The following is a 16354-nucleotide window of genomic DNA, read 5'->3' as shown; positions in this document are numbered from 1 at the left end:
AATGTACATATTGTTCAGCTGCACCGTGTGTGCCGCTGGGCCCCACTAACTTTTGTAATTTGAACTATGCTCCGCTAGCATGAATAAAGTGGTTGTTTTTATATACCAAGTTGTTGTGTGTTGCCAGAAGACATGGTCTCTGGGCTGGCAATGCAGGGTAAACCGGTCACTTTGAGTCGAGGTGCCACAACACTTGGTATCAGAGCCGTGTTGACTGTAGGCCACGCTAGACTACGCCAATTTAATTGGATGTTAGATACGAGTTGTAGTTGAGTGCCGGTAGCCTATTGTAGCTGACTGTTGCATTGCATGCACTGATTTATATTTTTATGCTAATGGTTGTGAGTGTAGATGGCTCCGGTGCTGTATCCGTGACAGTTGCAGCTGATGCCGTACACATCGCCGCATCTCCTTCATAACGTGTGGCGTCGACTGTACCCTCACGGTGACGATACAATCTATCGTTTGTATCGGGAGCGTCTAGCTGACTCAGTTTATGAGTATCACGCCGTGGTTACTCTACGCACCAGTTCGATTCCAGCACTTACACTCGTACCACTCGAAGCGGCTACGCTTCTACCGCTTCTCAGGTTGTCCAGTTTGCTGCATTCAAGGTACTCGTTGAGCTCTGTTACAATGAGGTTCGGATGCAGAACCACCCAGGTTTCCACTACTATCCTTCTCTCCACAATATTGGTCGTGTTCGTTTCCCTATCATTGATCCGGAGTCTGATAGTGTAGCTAGCCACCTTTCTCGCTATATCACCGCTAGCTATCTTCTGATCTACGAGTTGGCTCGTGAGCTGAGTTGTGCACGTACTTCTTTAGCCTCTACTTTAGTCTCTGCTAGCTCAGCCACTACTCCACCATCTGTAGGATTTACTCCCTATATTCCTGCCAGTTCTAGATCCCCTGTTTCCCCGGTTACTCCTCCGAGTAGCTCGGGCACCGTGACTGTGAGTCCAGTTAGTGCTCCTGCTGAGTGGGTTTCACTCCTCGCCACTCCTATAGCCCCGATGATCCACCCTCCACCTACCCCCGAGGGAGAGCCCTCAAGGTAGCGTCGTCGTGTCACTTTTAACAAGGAGGTCTCTATTAACCCCGTTAGTTGAGGATCCGAGTCTGCTTCAGGGGAGGACACCGCAGCACCAGCCAAGCAATAGAGCTTCCGAGTATTCGCAGTTGTCAGGATGGAGTATGGATGTAGTCATACGAGTCATGATGTTTCGTTTCATGTATGAGGGTAGTTGGACTTGGCATGTTGTTATCTTTCATGTATGAGTCTATGTATAATTATGTTGGAACTTTATTTTATTCGCCGTATTTTCTTCGCCATTTCGGTTTTACTCGGATTTTTGTTGCTGGCTTCTCCCCAACTTATTTTAAATGCTTCTCATCTCAGTTGCGTTGCTTTGGGAAAATAATCATATTAGGATGACGCGGGGAGGCTGCAGTAGCAACGTTCGCGAGGGTTCTCCTGTTCGTCATTCCGCACGACAGGCATGACACTCACCCGAGCCGTACGTTCCACCACCGCCTCCACCGCCAAATCCGCCCTCCACTGAGAAAATTATGCGTATGTTTGAGGAAAGACTAAATAATGATCTGATGGAAATACTCAAAAGTATTCAAGTTGTGGTTGGACAGAATGGAAATCAGCCCGGTCATCACTCCAAGCTATCTGATTTTCAAAGGACTAAGCCTCCCAGTTTTTGTCAGGCCCTTGATCCCTTCGATGCAGATGATTGGTTGACAACTATGGAAAAGAAGCTTGAGGTTGCTCGTCTGATGAAGGGGATAAAGTTCCATTTGTAACACATTATCTCGAAGGCGTTGCTGCCATATGGTGGGAAAATGAAAGAGCCATGTGGACTGCTGATGAAGAAATTACCTGGTCAAGATTCAAGGAACGATTCCAGAAATATCACATACCTACGGGAATTATGAAGACTAAGCAGCATGAATTTCTCACGCTCCTCCAAGGAAGTCAGTCTGTGGGAGAGTATTTGCAGAAATTCAACCATCTATCATGCTACTCTCAATATGATGTGGCCACTGAGGAAAGGAAGATGGACAGGTTTCTTGGTGTTTTAAAACCGCAGCTCCGTTGTACTCTCACCATGTTTGATTTCCTAGACTTCCAAACCCTAGTGAACAAGGCTTTCATTGCTGAAAGGGAACACAAGCTTACAGCAGATACTAAGCCTGCCAACAATGATCATAAGCGCAAGTTTGAGCCAGGAAAAGAAATGCAACCAGTGCAGAAGTTCGAACCTGGCAGTCGACTCAGGTACCGTACAAGCCCAATTGGCAGCAAAATGTTAACAAGACCACCACCCAAGTCAAGAATGATGTGCTCAAGCCAGTTCTAGAGAATCGCCAACACAACAATTCCTATTTCAATTGTGGGCAAATCGGACATTATGCCAAGCAGTGTCCCACGAAAAATCGAGCCAATGCTACATTCAAGCCCCAACTCCATTATATGGAGGCATGCCTAGATCAGCACGGCCTCATGGGATACATTCATCACATATCCGCCGATGAAGCCCAAGAGAACCCCAAAGTCATCATTGGTATGTTCCCTGTTAATAACATACCCGCAGTAATTTTATTTGACTCTGGGGCTTCCCACTCTTTCATTTCTCAGAGTTTTGTTGCCAAAACAAATTTCCTTGTTCGCTTTTGGGCAAGAATATGCTGGTGCAAACCCCGGGATCTCTAATCAGAAGCAATATAGTCTGCCGTAATCTGGAAGTCAATATCAACGGAGTCTATTTTCCAACTTCTTTGATACTTAATTATTGAATCCGATAAGTTGGATGTTATCTTGGAAATGAATTGGCTGACGCAGTATCAAGTATGCATTAATTGTGCGACCTGAGAAGTCAATTTGCCCGGCCAAGAGGGACAAACTACAAAATTTATTGCTCATAGGAGCATACCCTCCAATGAAATGGTCTTGACAGCAATAGCTAAAATGGAATTAATTTCGGTGGTTAGCGAGTTTCCTGATGTATTCTAGAAGAACTGCCAGGCATGCCACCTGATCGAGAGCTTGAGTTTGCAATAGATCTTGTGCCCGGAACCACACAAATACACAAGAAGTATTATGGAATGTCGTCATCAGAATTAGTGGAGCTAAAGAAACAACTGGATGAAATGCTCCAGAAAGGGTATATCCGCCCCAGCTCCTCACCCTGGGGATCACCTGCTATTTTCGTGGACAAGAAAGATGGAAGCCTCCGCATGTGTGTGGATTACCGTCAGCTGAATGATGTCACAATCAAAAACAAATACCCTCTGCAAAGAATTGATGATTTGTTCGACCAGCTCAGTGGGGCCAAGGTGTTCTCCAAGATTGATTTATGGATGGTATATTATCAGCTCGAAATTAAAAACGAGGATATTCCCAAGACCATGTTCACCACCCTCTATGGTCTCTATGAATATACAGTTATGTCTTTTGGCCTCACCAACGCCCCCGCCTTCTTCATGCATATGATGAATAAAGTATTCATGGACTTCCTCGATAAGTTCGTGGTCATCTTCATTGATGATATACTCATTTACTCAAGAAGTAAAGAAGAGCATAAGGAACACCTCCGAGCAGTGTTACAACGACTCCGTGAGCATCAGTTATATGCCAAATTCAGTTAATGTGAGTTTTGGCTCAAGCAAGTAGGATTCCTCGGGCATGTGCTATCCGCTGAAGGTATAGCCGTGGACCCAAGCAAGGTAAAGGATGTGCTTGACTGGTTGCCACCCGCAACTGTATCTCAGATCCAGAGTTTTCTTGGATTAGCCGGATATTACCGTCGTTTCATTGAAGGGTTTTCCAAGATTGCTAAACCCATGACAAAGCTTCTCAAAAAGGATAAGAAGTTTGAAGGACTAAGGACTGTGAGAAAAGTTTCACTGAGTTAAAGAAATGACTAACAACTGCAGCAGTATTAACACTCCCGGATATCTACCGCAACTTTGAGGTGTACTGTGACGCTTCCAGGCAAGGACTGGGATGCATACTTATGCAAGATGGCAAGGTAGTAGCTTATGCCTCACGGCAGCTACGACCCCACGAGGGGAATTACCCCACTCATGATTTGGATATGCCCGCGGTGGTTCATGGTTTAAAAATTTCGAGACACTACCTCATCGGAAAAAGGTGCCAAATTTTTACTGATCACAAAAGCCTCAAATATATATTTACTCAGCCGGATTTAAATCTTCGTCAATGAAGATGGCTTGAGTTGGTTAAGGATTATGACATTGGAATAAATTACCATCCGGGTAAGCCCAACGTGGTTGCCGACGCGCTCAGTCGAAAGCCCGTTAGTTTAAATGTCATATTGGAATCCTTGCCTCCCGAACTTAAAAAAGAGATTGCTCAGCTCAACCTGGTCATAGTTGAGGATGGACTTGCCAATATTCTGAAAGTTACCCCAACTCTCTAGGAAGAAATCCGAAAGGCCCATCCAAACGATGCCGGTCTGCAGAAACGTGTCAAGCTTTCCGATTTCTCGAAGGATCAGTACGGTACCCTCCGATTCAGGGGAAGGATTTGTGTGCCTAATCAAGCATATTTGAAGCAGAAGATCCTGTCAGAAGCCCATCAATCCTCATATTCAATTCACCCTGGAGGCACAAAAATGAATGAAGACCTTCGACAAATATTCTGGTGGGATGGAATGAAGAAGGACATTGCTTATTTCGTGGCCTTTTGTGACATATGCAACAAAGTAAAGGCAGAACATCAGAAGCCAGCTGGACTTCTCCAACCGCTACCACTGTCACAATGGAAATGGGATGATGTCTATATGGATTTCATCACAGGACTACCTAAGACCCGACGAGGCAATGATGCGATCTGGGTCATAGTGGATACAGTAACCAAGGTAGCCCACTTCCCCCCGATCAGAACCTCGTATCGAGCAGATGAGCTTGCACAACTGTATGTATCCAGAATAGTCAGTCTGCATGGAGTTCCCCGAACCATCACTTCTGACCGAGGTTCACTGTTTACCTCCGCTTTTTGGTCCCGTCTCCACCAAGACCTCGGGACGGAATTGAAATACAGTACCACTTATCATCCTCAGACGGATGGATAGACAGAATGGGTAAATCAAATACATGAAGATATGTTGCGAGCCTGTGTTTTGGCCCAAGGCCCAAAATGGGAAGACTGCTTGTCGTACGCCGAGTTCTCGTATAACAATAGCTTCCACACCAGTTTAAAGATGTCACCGTATGAAGCTTTGTATGGCCGGAAGTGCCTCACACCATTAAATTGGTCTCAAACCGGAGATAGCCATATTTTTGGAATGGATCTCATGCTAGAAGCCGAAAAGCAAGTCAAGGAAATCCAAGACAAATTGCAATTGGCCAAATCACGACAGAAAAGTTATTACGATGCATAGCACCGAAAGATCAGCTTTGAACCCGGAGAACATGTCTGTCTTCGAGTCACGCCTATGAAAGGTATCAAGAGGTTTCAAACTCGTGGAAAATTGGCACCCAGTTTTATTGGTCCGTTTCCCGTTATGACACGAGTGGGTGTTGTGGCATATAAGTTGGAGTTGCCCCCTGAGTTGTCAGACGTCCACAACGTGTTCCACGTTTCACAATTGCGATGGTGCATATGACCTCCCGAGAAAAAGACTTATTTGACAGAGATAGAGCTGGCAAAGGACTTAACATATGAAGAAAGGTCGGTGAAAATTTTGGATCAAATGGAAAGAGTCACTCGCAGTAAAGCACAGAAGTTTTACAAAGTCCAATGGAAGCATCACACAGAGTCAGAATCAACATGGGAATCAGAAGAATTTCTAAGGGAATGTTATCCAGAATGGTTTTCCCAAGCAACCGAATCTCGAGGATGAGATTCATTCTAAGTGGGGGAGGTTTGTGACAGCTTGGTTCTTGCCCTCTTTTCTTTGCCTGGTTTTCAGTTGAGTTGGTTTTGAATTTGGAGTTTTGAATCACTTCATTTGGACTTAACCACTTGGGTACTCCTTGACTTTCACCCAAGTTCTCCCTCTCCTCCTCAAAACCATTATGTCACCTCTGGATCAACTCAAAATATTGCTTGGAATATTTTTCTTAAATGAAAATATTTCATTTTGCCCTCCAGAACCCGAGTTAGCCCTTTGTGCTCCAAAGAAACCCTAATTTTTCTTGCCCCAAAAATCCTGAGAAAAATCCCAATTATTCTTTGTACCCTAGGGCACCTTTCTCAGCAAAAATATTTCACCACTCTTTGGAATATTTTTGCTACAGAAAATATATTCATTTCTGTACATAAATGGTAGTTTCTATAGCAACTACCTTTTTACTAGCTCCATTGTAGCTAGTTTTTCTTGTGCCTATTTACCTTAGTAAGTGTAAGCAAGCCTTCAAAGCCCATCCCTTAACTCCCAGTGGTTTGACCACTGTAAACCTGCAAAGTTACTGTCCAGAAACTTGCTAGCAATACAAATCCATTTCTACTGCACCTGGATCCCAGCCAAACCGTGGTAACACTTCAAACTACCAAAGACTACACGCCAGACATCAAGGCTAGTGCTTAGGGTGGCCTGATGTCACGGTTGACGCGGTGACCATGTTCGTCCGGGCGTGCTGGCATGCAAAACACGCGCTCTGTGTGCCGCCTAGCGCTCTGTTGAGCGCGTGCTCGCTACCCAGCCTGCCCAAGCATGCCAAGCCTCGCCACCATCCTCGTCTCCACTCCCTTAACTCCCCTTGGCACTCACCGACGCCGGAGCTCGCCGCAGTGAGCACGGGCACGGTCCCGACAATGACACAGTGCACGGCGCACGGTGCTCGTCGCCTTCCCCCTCGCTCCTGTGCTCGTCTGCGCCCGCCAATAGTTCCCGCATGACCTCCATAGTTTTCCCCCTCTCTCTCTCTGGCGCCGGGTGCCGTGGACAGGTGGCCTCTGACGTAGCCCGAACATTCCTCGCCACCCGCCTATAAATGCTGCCACCCCCAGCCTCTTTGAGCAGCCGCAGCTACTCCCACACCCTCCGCAAACTTGTAGAAGCCACAGCCCGGCCGAGCAGGCCGCAGGCTGCCGTCCCGAAGCTCGAGCTCACCGGCGATCCCCTACGGATCGTCCCCACAGCTCCAGCCCCTCCTAGGCCAGGGTGACCTTGCCAGGGCCTCTGCCACTCTCCGGTGAGGGCGTTCCGCCCTGTTGGAGCCCTTGGAGCCTCCCGAGCCGCCGTCGTCTTCGTCTCTGGCGATCCCTACCCTATACCTCCGTTGGAGAGGCTGATTCTGTCGCTGTCCGGTCAACTCTAGCCACGCTACAGGTACGGGCAGGTGCACAATCTTCTTCTCCTTCAATCCCCCCCTCTCGTTTGACTCCAAGAACCCTCATCGCCGGCCTGTGCTCCGGCGAAGCGCCGCCTCCCTCTGTTTCCTTCTCCCCTCCTTCTGGCCTGACTAGCGGGGCCCGCTAGTTAGCCACTCAGTACACGCGTGAAGCGGTACAAGTGGTGGCGCCCCGGGCGTTTACGCCTTCGATGTCACCCCTAGTTTGTTTTCTTTTTAAATCAAATTCATTTAAATCCAGGAAACTTCAAAAAGCCATAACTTTTTATCTATAAGTACAAATGCGTTGATTCTTTTTGCATTGTGTTCTTTGTCCAAAAATCTAACAGCACCCAAAAGATGGTATTTTTCCTTGCTGTCTAGATTTTCTAGTAATTTTCAGAAGGTTTCTTGATGTTTTCTTTTGTATTTTTATTTATTTTCAGAAGAGCAAGCTTGTCTTGAGGATCACCAGGAGATTTGTGAACCTCGTCAGCATTAAGGAAAGCCACAACAAAATTTTCATGGTGCCACTTCAATATTTCTGATTTCCCTACTTGAACTTATGGTTATTATTGCATGGTCCGTCACGGCGGTTCATCCTACCAGTATCCGTAACGGCGGTTCGGCCGCATTGGTCCTCGACCCCATCATTGACGGATTCCATCTCACATGAGTCCTTATGGACAATGGCAGAAGCTTGAACCTGCTCTATCAGGATATAGTGCGCAAAATGGACATCGATCCCTCAAGGATCAAACCCAAAAAACTACCTTTAAAGGTGTCATACCAGGTGTAGAGTCCTGTTGTACGGGCTCAATCACACTGGAAGTGGTCTTTGGATCTCCGGACAAATTCCGAAGCGGGGAGTTAATCTTCGATATCGTCCCCTTCCATAGTGGCTATCACACACTGCTCGGACGAACCGCATTTGCCAGATTCAATGCGGTACCGCATACCTCAAGCTCAAAATATCGGGACCTCGCAGGGTTATAACAGTAAATGGAAACACATAGCACTCGCTCCGTACGGAAGAGCACACTGCGGCCCTCGCAGCAGAAATACAAAACAACCTTCTTAGGCAAACCGCCAATTCGGCAATAAATAACCCGGACACCGTCAAGAGAGTCCGGAGTACCCTGCAACAGGATCCTCCGGCACGTACAGAGCTCGCTGAGGGAGTCCTAGATTAGGGGGTATCTGGACAGCCGGAATATATACATCGTCTGGACTATTGAAGCGTGAAGATACAACATCAACACTTCGGCCCGTGTCCGGATGGGACTCTCCTTTGCGTGGAAGACAAGCTTGGCGATCCGGATATTGAGATTCCTTCCTTGTAACCGACTCCATGTAAACCCTAGCCCTCTCCGGTGTCTATATAAACCGGAGAGGTTGGTCCTTAGAAGGCCGATCACAATTACAATCATACCATCATAGGCTAGCTCTTAGGGTTTAGCCTCTACGTTCTCGTGGTAGATCTACTCTGGTACTACTCATATCTTCAATATTAATCAAGCAGGAAGTAGGGTCTTACCTCCATCAAGAGGGCCCGAACCCGGGTAAACATTGTGTCCCTTGCTTCCTGTTACCATCAGCCTAGATGCACAGATTGGGACCCCCGACCCGAGATCCGCCGGTTTTGACACCGACATTGGTGCTTTCATTGAGAGTTCCTCTGTGGCGTCGCTGCAGGGCTTGATGGCGCCTTCAATCATCAACAACACGGTCCAGGGGGAGACTTTCCCCCCCGGAAAGATCTTCGTGTTCGGCAGCTTCACACTGCGGGCCAATTCGCTTGGCCATCTCGAGCATATCGATATCTACGCCCCTGGCCACTAGGTCAGGTTCGGAAACTTGAACTACATGGCTGATATTCGCGGAGACTTGATCTTCAACGGATTAGAGCCCGTGCCAGGAGCACCGGACAGTCGCGATGAGAACGACCTAGACCTGCTGTCGGGCAATGTTTGGGTTCTCGACCCCGCAGTGGCCCGGACCTAAATTCGGAGTAGGCTGCCTCACCTGAGGATGGAGGGATGGGACCCGCCCCACAGGCTACACACCCATCGGCGGTGGAGCCGAACACGGGTCTCACCTCTGTGGTGGCCTGTGACTCCGGACCCCCGGATTCGCATCCGGATGTTGGTTCCTGTCTGCGCACTCCCGAGCCAGTCGAGCCAGGTTGGGCTCTAGTAATGGAGTTCACCGCTGCGGATGTCTTCCAGCACTCGCCCTTTGGCGACATGCTGAACTCATTAAAAACTCTCTCTTTGACAGAAAATTCCGGGACGAACTATGTCCTGCTTTAGTGGGAAGTAGGCAGCAAAGAAACTCGTTACCCACCCACCACCCACTTCATAGACACGGTTGATGATTTAACCGACGTGCTTGACTTCCACTCCGAAGGCATCGACGGTCTGGACGACGATGCAGGAGAAAATTCAGAATCTATGGGGTGCCGAACTTCCTCCTCGTCACACGACATATACATGGTGGATACGCCCAAGGAGGATGACGGCGACAATCCGGAAGATAAAACCCCGGGGCAAAAGCCAAAACAGCGACGCAGACGCCGCTCAAAGTCCAGCAATAGTAAAAATAGCGACAAGAGCGCAAGAAGGATCGACATACCAGTAAAGTCGAAAGGAAATAACGACCATGAGGACCCAGCGATAGAGCAGGACGAGCCAGGTCACGCCGAACCAAGTTCGGAGCAGACACCTGATCACAATGATCCAGAGGGACGAGTTCGTCAAACCACCCCAAGACAAGAACACAGTCCGGACGATGATGCATTCATCATTCTGGAAGAACGCGTGGAACGAGATGACCTCCACAGAAAGCTTATGGCCAAAGCGAGAAGTCTAAAGAAGCAGAAGCAACGGCTCAAAGCCGCACAGGAAACACTCAATCGCAGATGGAATAAAGTGCTAGACACTAAAGAAAGATATGTGATGATCGCCATACAAAGAGCTATCCAAAACGCAAGCTACTGCCCGAATTCGACGACGAGGCCGTTCCACCAAAGACTAATACGACCAGGAGGCCCAATGTACCGCTCCACAACCGCAACGGAATGGCCACTGACGCCGTGCACGATCTACGTGAGCATCTGGACAAGCAAGTCGGTGCGGCTAGGTCCATCTACGGATCTAAAGGACACACCTCGGCGAGGGACTATGGCCACCAAAATGATCATACAAGCCAAATACCAGTTCGGAATAAACACCAGACACAACAACAGCCGACTGCATGCCACAGCACGTCCAGATACAAAGGGGCTGCTCACCCCCTATGCTTCACCGAAGAAGTACTGGACCATGAATTCCCACAAGGTTTTAAACCTATGAAGATAGAGCCATACGATGGAACGACAGACCCAGGGGTCTGGATCGAGGATTTTATCCTACATATGCACATGGCTCGTGGGGATGACCTCCACGCCATGAAATACCTTCCCCTAAAGTTGAAGCGACCATCTCGACACTGGTTGAAGAGCCTCCCCAAAAATTGAATTGGGAGTTGGGAGGAACACAAGGACGCTTTCAGGGACAATTTTCAAGGGACTTATGTCCGGCCTCCGGATGCGAACGACTTAAGCCACATAATCCAACAGCCCGGAGAGTCCGCCCGCAAGATTTGGAACATATTCCTCACTAAGAAGAATCAAATTGTCGATTGTCCGGACGCCGAAGCCTTAGCGGCATTCAAACACAGCACCCGAGACGAGTGGCTCGCCAGACACCTCGGCCAAGAAAAGCCAAGGATAATGGAAGCCCTAACAAGCCTTATGACCCGCTTTTGCGCGGGTGAAGATTGCTGGCTAGCCCGTAAAGGCACCAGCGACCCCAGCACATCCGAAATAAGGGATGGCAATGGGAAGCCACTGCATAATAAAAACAAACGCCAAAACAAGGAAGAGAGCCCGGATAACACCACGGTTAATGCCGGATTCAGGGGCTCTCGACCTGATCAGCAAAAGAAGCCATTTAAAGGCAGTAAAGAGGGACCGTCCGGTCTGAATAGAGTCCTAGACAGACTGTGCCAAATTCATGGCACCCCTGACAAACCTGCGAACCACATGCACAGAGAGTGTCGGGTCTTCAAGCAGGTCGGCAAATTAAATGCCGAACACAAGGGAAGGGAAACACCAAGTGAAGACGAGGATGAACCTCGCCAGCCGAACACTGGGGACAGAAAAAATTCCCCCCAGAGGTTAAAATAGTGAACATGATCCACGCGACTCGCACATCCATGAGAAGGCACGAACAAGCGCATGGAGACGCGCGCGATATAGAGCCCATCGTACCCACACTAACCTACTGGATGTCTTATCCGATCACCTTCGATCACTTGGATGGCCTAACTAGTATTCGGCGTGGAGGATCAAAGGCCTTGGTGCTTGACCCGATAATCGACGGATACCGTCTCACCCATGTCCTCATGGACGGCGGCAGTAGTCTCAATTTAATATACGAGGACACTATCCGCAGGATGGGGATAAACCCATCCAGAATTAGCCAAAGCAATACCGTCTTTGAAGGGGTGATACCAGGCCTTGAAGCCTACGGCAGGGGCTCCGTCGTACTGGAGGTAACATTTGGCTTCCCAGGCAATTCCAGAAGCGAAGAACTACTCTTCACCATCACACCCTTCCAAAGCGGCTATCATGCATTACTTGGAAGAACGGCCTTCGCCTGCTTCAATGCATTACCGCACTATGGCTACCTTATACTCAAGATGCCTGGTCCATGTGGCGTCATCACCGTTAACGGAATCACAAAGCGCTCTTCACGCGAGCTTGTTCCTTGGCCTGGGCAACTTCCGCCCTCAGGGATTCCACGACAACGGCACCGTCTTCAGTCCAAACACATTGCATTAATATTATGCCCCTCTCACACTTTCCTATACAACATAATAAGGGAAGCAGCGCACATACCATGTGACTCATCCAACCGCTTGTTTACCAGCATGATAACGGCATCAATAGATCCGATTTGCCTCCTTAGTTCGGCAACCTCAATAGACTGGTCGGCTGTCGGATCCTTAGACACCTGTGCTCATGTACAGCGCAATCATTGATTTATGATCCCCCGTTTGCCGCCTAGGGCGGGCAACGAGAGTCTCAGGGGCTACTATCTATATGGAGCACACCTAGCGCGTGCCTCACAACCAAAAAATATTGTATTGTTCACTACATACCTCAAAACCTCTCAGCAGGCTTGTAAATGCCTCATTCAAACCGCTTGTAGCGGAGGAAATCTTCTTAAGCACCGCGCTCATTAATGAGCGGTGCTCCTCCGAGAGCGGAGCTCCAGTAGGCCTGTTAGTACGTCCGACCGGACATTGAACTGCGCCAGACCGTTCCCATCGCCCCTCGTGGGAGCCAAACGCTCCGGGCTCAGGGCGGCTGACGCATTGGCTTCCGGCTTTGGCAGATTCGGACTCCTCCGTGATGACACCTTGGTGTCGCCCGCTTGATGAGTCGGAGAGGTGGGTTGGGTCTCGCTCTCCATCATCTACGGAGGAAGATCCCTCGAAGACAAACTCTGTTGAGAAGAGCTACTAGCCGTATTGCAAAAGATGAATCCTGGTTATTGATCTAGAAGAAACACAATACCTTCGAATTAATGATTGACTTACAGCTCGGTGGAGGGCTGGCCCATTGGCGAGCATGACGCGGTGGGGGTGCCCATCGGGGCAAGGCCCCGTGGGGATACCTTTTTCCCTGGTTTGGGCATCTCCGTCTCCAAGTCTTTGGAGGCAGCCCTCTTCTTCCCGCGCGGGGAGGAAGCCTTAGCCTCACCTTCCGTCTATCCTCCTTAGGTGAGGTAACAATTCTCCCGGTTCGAATGCGTAGCGTGCGGAGTTCGGTTTCTTCGTTCTTCCCCTTGTCTTTCCCTGAAGGCATTCTGCTGATTACCCAGCCAAGCATCTTGACCATGGTGGGACAAGGCGAGCCTTTGGGAAGTGGCGCCGGACACCTGATTCTCTCCGCCTTGCTGAGCCATTCTTGGCCACGGATGATTTTCATAATAAACAATTATGACAAATACAAAACAAGGTGTCCGGTATCAAGGTTACTTACTTGGGTATCTACGCGATTTCAGCTTAGGCCCGCATCCTTGGTGGAGTCCGGACACTCTACTTTTGGTCCGAAGAATAATTTGCACATCCCTTCGAGCTTCAAGCCGAAGAAGTGCTTAACAGTCCGCGGACCCTCTGGATTGAACTCCCACATCCGGAGAGGCCGGCGTTGACACGGCAACATCCGTCGGATTAACATCACTTGCATTATGCTGATAAGGTTAATGTCCCTCTCAAGAAGCTCTCGAATGTGGCTCTACAGTACTGGTACATCGCCAGCAAGCCCCCAATTTCATAATACGTCGATCTAAGATGCTAGTTATGACGGAGGGCCCGAGCGGAACTCGGGGGCGGCCACCCACTTTGTGCCTCTGGGAGCCGTGACATAAAACCACCTCTGTTGCCATACATCAGATACTTCTGGGAAAGAACCCTCTGGCCATGGGGCATCGGCGTTCCTACTTATTATGGCACCTCCGCACTCCGCATGTCGCCCCTCGATCATCTTCGGCTTCACATTGAAGGTCTTGAGCCATAAGCCGAAGTGTGGGGTGACATGGAGGAAGGCCTGGCACACTATAATGAATGACGACATATGGAGGATGGCGTCCGGAGCTAGATCATGAAAATCAAACCCATAATAAAACATGAGCCCCCTCACAAAAGGATCGAGGGTGAGGCCCAAGCCACGGAGGAAGTGAGGAACAAACACGACGCACTCATTGGGCTCCGGTGTAGGGATGACCTGCCCTAGAGCAGGAAGCCTGTGCTGGATGTCGGTAGTCAGATATCCGACCTCCCTAAGTTTCACAATGTCTTCCTTTTGAATCGAGGAAGCCACCCACCGGCCTTGAGGGTTGGATCCGGACATACTGGAGGATCTGGGGTGTTGGAGCTTAGGTCTCGGGTGTTAGAACTCAAGGTGCGAGAAGGTGCGAGGAAGGTGGAAAAGAGGCATAAGCCTCGACCCCTTTATAAAGGGGATGAATATCAAGAGTCCTCAGCGTGACCGCTTGAGACTTATCCAAAAATTCACGGAGTCGTACCAACGGTCGTCGTGGGGTTACACACGCCCATATTGATGGAAAATCCCGTAATAAGGGGAACACGATATCTGCTTTGACAGGATGTGCCAATAAAACCGCCTCGCAATGCGAGTCGAGGTGGGGCAAGAAACGCCGGTTCGTGTTGGACCAGGCCACGATGCAAGGGCACGACGTGCGAAGATTGCCAGCAGATCAGATTTACGCTATGTTCCCTACAATGGTATGTGAAGATCATCTTGCAGATCCGGACATGGTTTGAGTGTTCGATAACTACATTGGAGTATTCGGAGAAGGAACCTGCCTTGCAATGCCGTAAACAAGACTGCACGCCAGACTCATCGTCATTTAAGGCTGGTTCAGGGGCTACTGAGGGAGTCTTGGATTAGGGGGTATCCGGACAGCCGGACTATATACATCGTCCGGACTATTGAAGCGTGAAGATACAAGACTCAAGACTTCGGCCCGTGTCCGGATGGGACTCTCCTTTGCGTGGAAGACAAGCTTGGCGATTCGGATATTGAGTTTCCTTCCTTGTAACCGACTCCATGTAAACCCTAGACCTCTCCGGTGTCTATATAAACCGGAGAGATTGGTCCTTAGAAGGCCGATCACAATTACAATCATACCATCATAGGCTAGCTCTTAGGGATTAGCCTCTATGATCTCGTGGTAGATCTACTCTTGTACTACTCATATCTTCAATATTAATCAAGCAGGAAGTAGGGTTTTACCTCCATCTAGAGGGCCCGAACCTGGGTAAACATTGTGTCCCTTGCTTCCTGTTACCATCAACCTAGACGCACAGATCGGGACCCCCTAGCCGAGATCTGCCGGTTGTGACATTGACACTGGCCTAGCAATTCGGCCTCCGTCCTAATCCCAGTCAAGCGGCGAAATTTGTGCCACGCGTACATAATTACGCACTCACAATACCATGGGCATAGGCAGAGGCACGGCTATGACACGGTCCAAAATGTGGCGCAATTGCCCCATGATCCGTATATCTTCACACCTTTTCTTTTCAGGTCCCTATTTTCGGGAGGCCCTGCTGATAGTCCGACTATCGGACACATAACGTGTGGAAACACCAAGGAGATAAGAAGCTTTGGCATACAAGGGAATCCCCAGGTGGTCTCTGACAACATTCGTTATACCTGTTTTACATACCCACATGAAGCTTACCCTTGGCCAGGACATGTCAAATAGTCCTATTTTGCTTATCGCACTACTTGTATACATACGCTTTGACGTATTATTTAAATAACAATGGAAAATAATGTATAGCATTAGCTTACTATTACTTTCTTTATCCTTTTCCTTTACTGCTTATTTATTACAAATTGCAACCGTACATTTTGGTACGTCCGGCTTGCCAGGGGCTTCAGCGTACCCCATAACACGGCAAGAGAAGTCCGAACACTTTCGATAGTGCGGCACCACGAACTTATAGCATTATATGCATCAGCTCTGAATCATGTCTTGGGTCAATAGTTGGGTTTGCCCGGCTCCCATGTTTTGGTAACTTACGTTCCGCTATATCGGCTAAGGTAGCACAGGGAGAACTACCGCGATTGTGTGCCGATTCTTCCGGACGAGCACCTCGGTAGAGAAAGCCGAAAACTGACTGTCATGATGAGGCGGGAGTTGGTCGCTGTTCGAGAGGTCTCAAATCCTTAAAGATTTTTTCCGCTTCAGGCGAGGAATCGGCCTTGTCCGATTTAGGCGTGCACAGCGCCCCAAGTTCGGTCTTCCGAATACTAGGGGCTTCGCCAAAATTTAAAATTGTAGACTTATATGGCTAAGTGAGAGTGATAAAGCTGTATAGTCTGATTGCCTTGTTCGCTGCACGAAACACCTCCTTAAAGGACCAAAGAATTTGGATAAAGAGTGTTTAGATTTATCCCGAA

This window comes from Triticum dicoccoides, chromosome 4B, assembly GCF_002162155.2.
Source record: "Triticum dicoccoides isolate Atlit2015 ecotype Zavitan chromosome 4B, WEW_v2.0, whole genome shotgun sequence".
NCBI lineage: Eukaryota > Viridiplantae > Streptophyta > Magnoliopsida > Poales > Poaceae > Triticum > Triticum dicoccoides.
Note: the sequence above shows the minus strand (reverse complement) of the source record.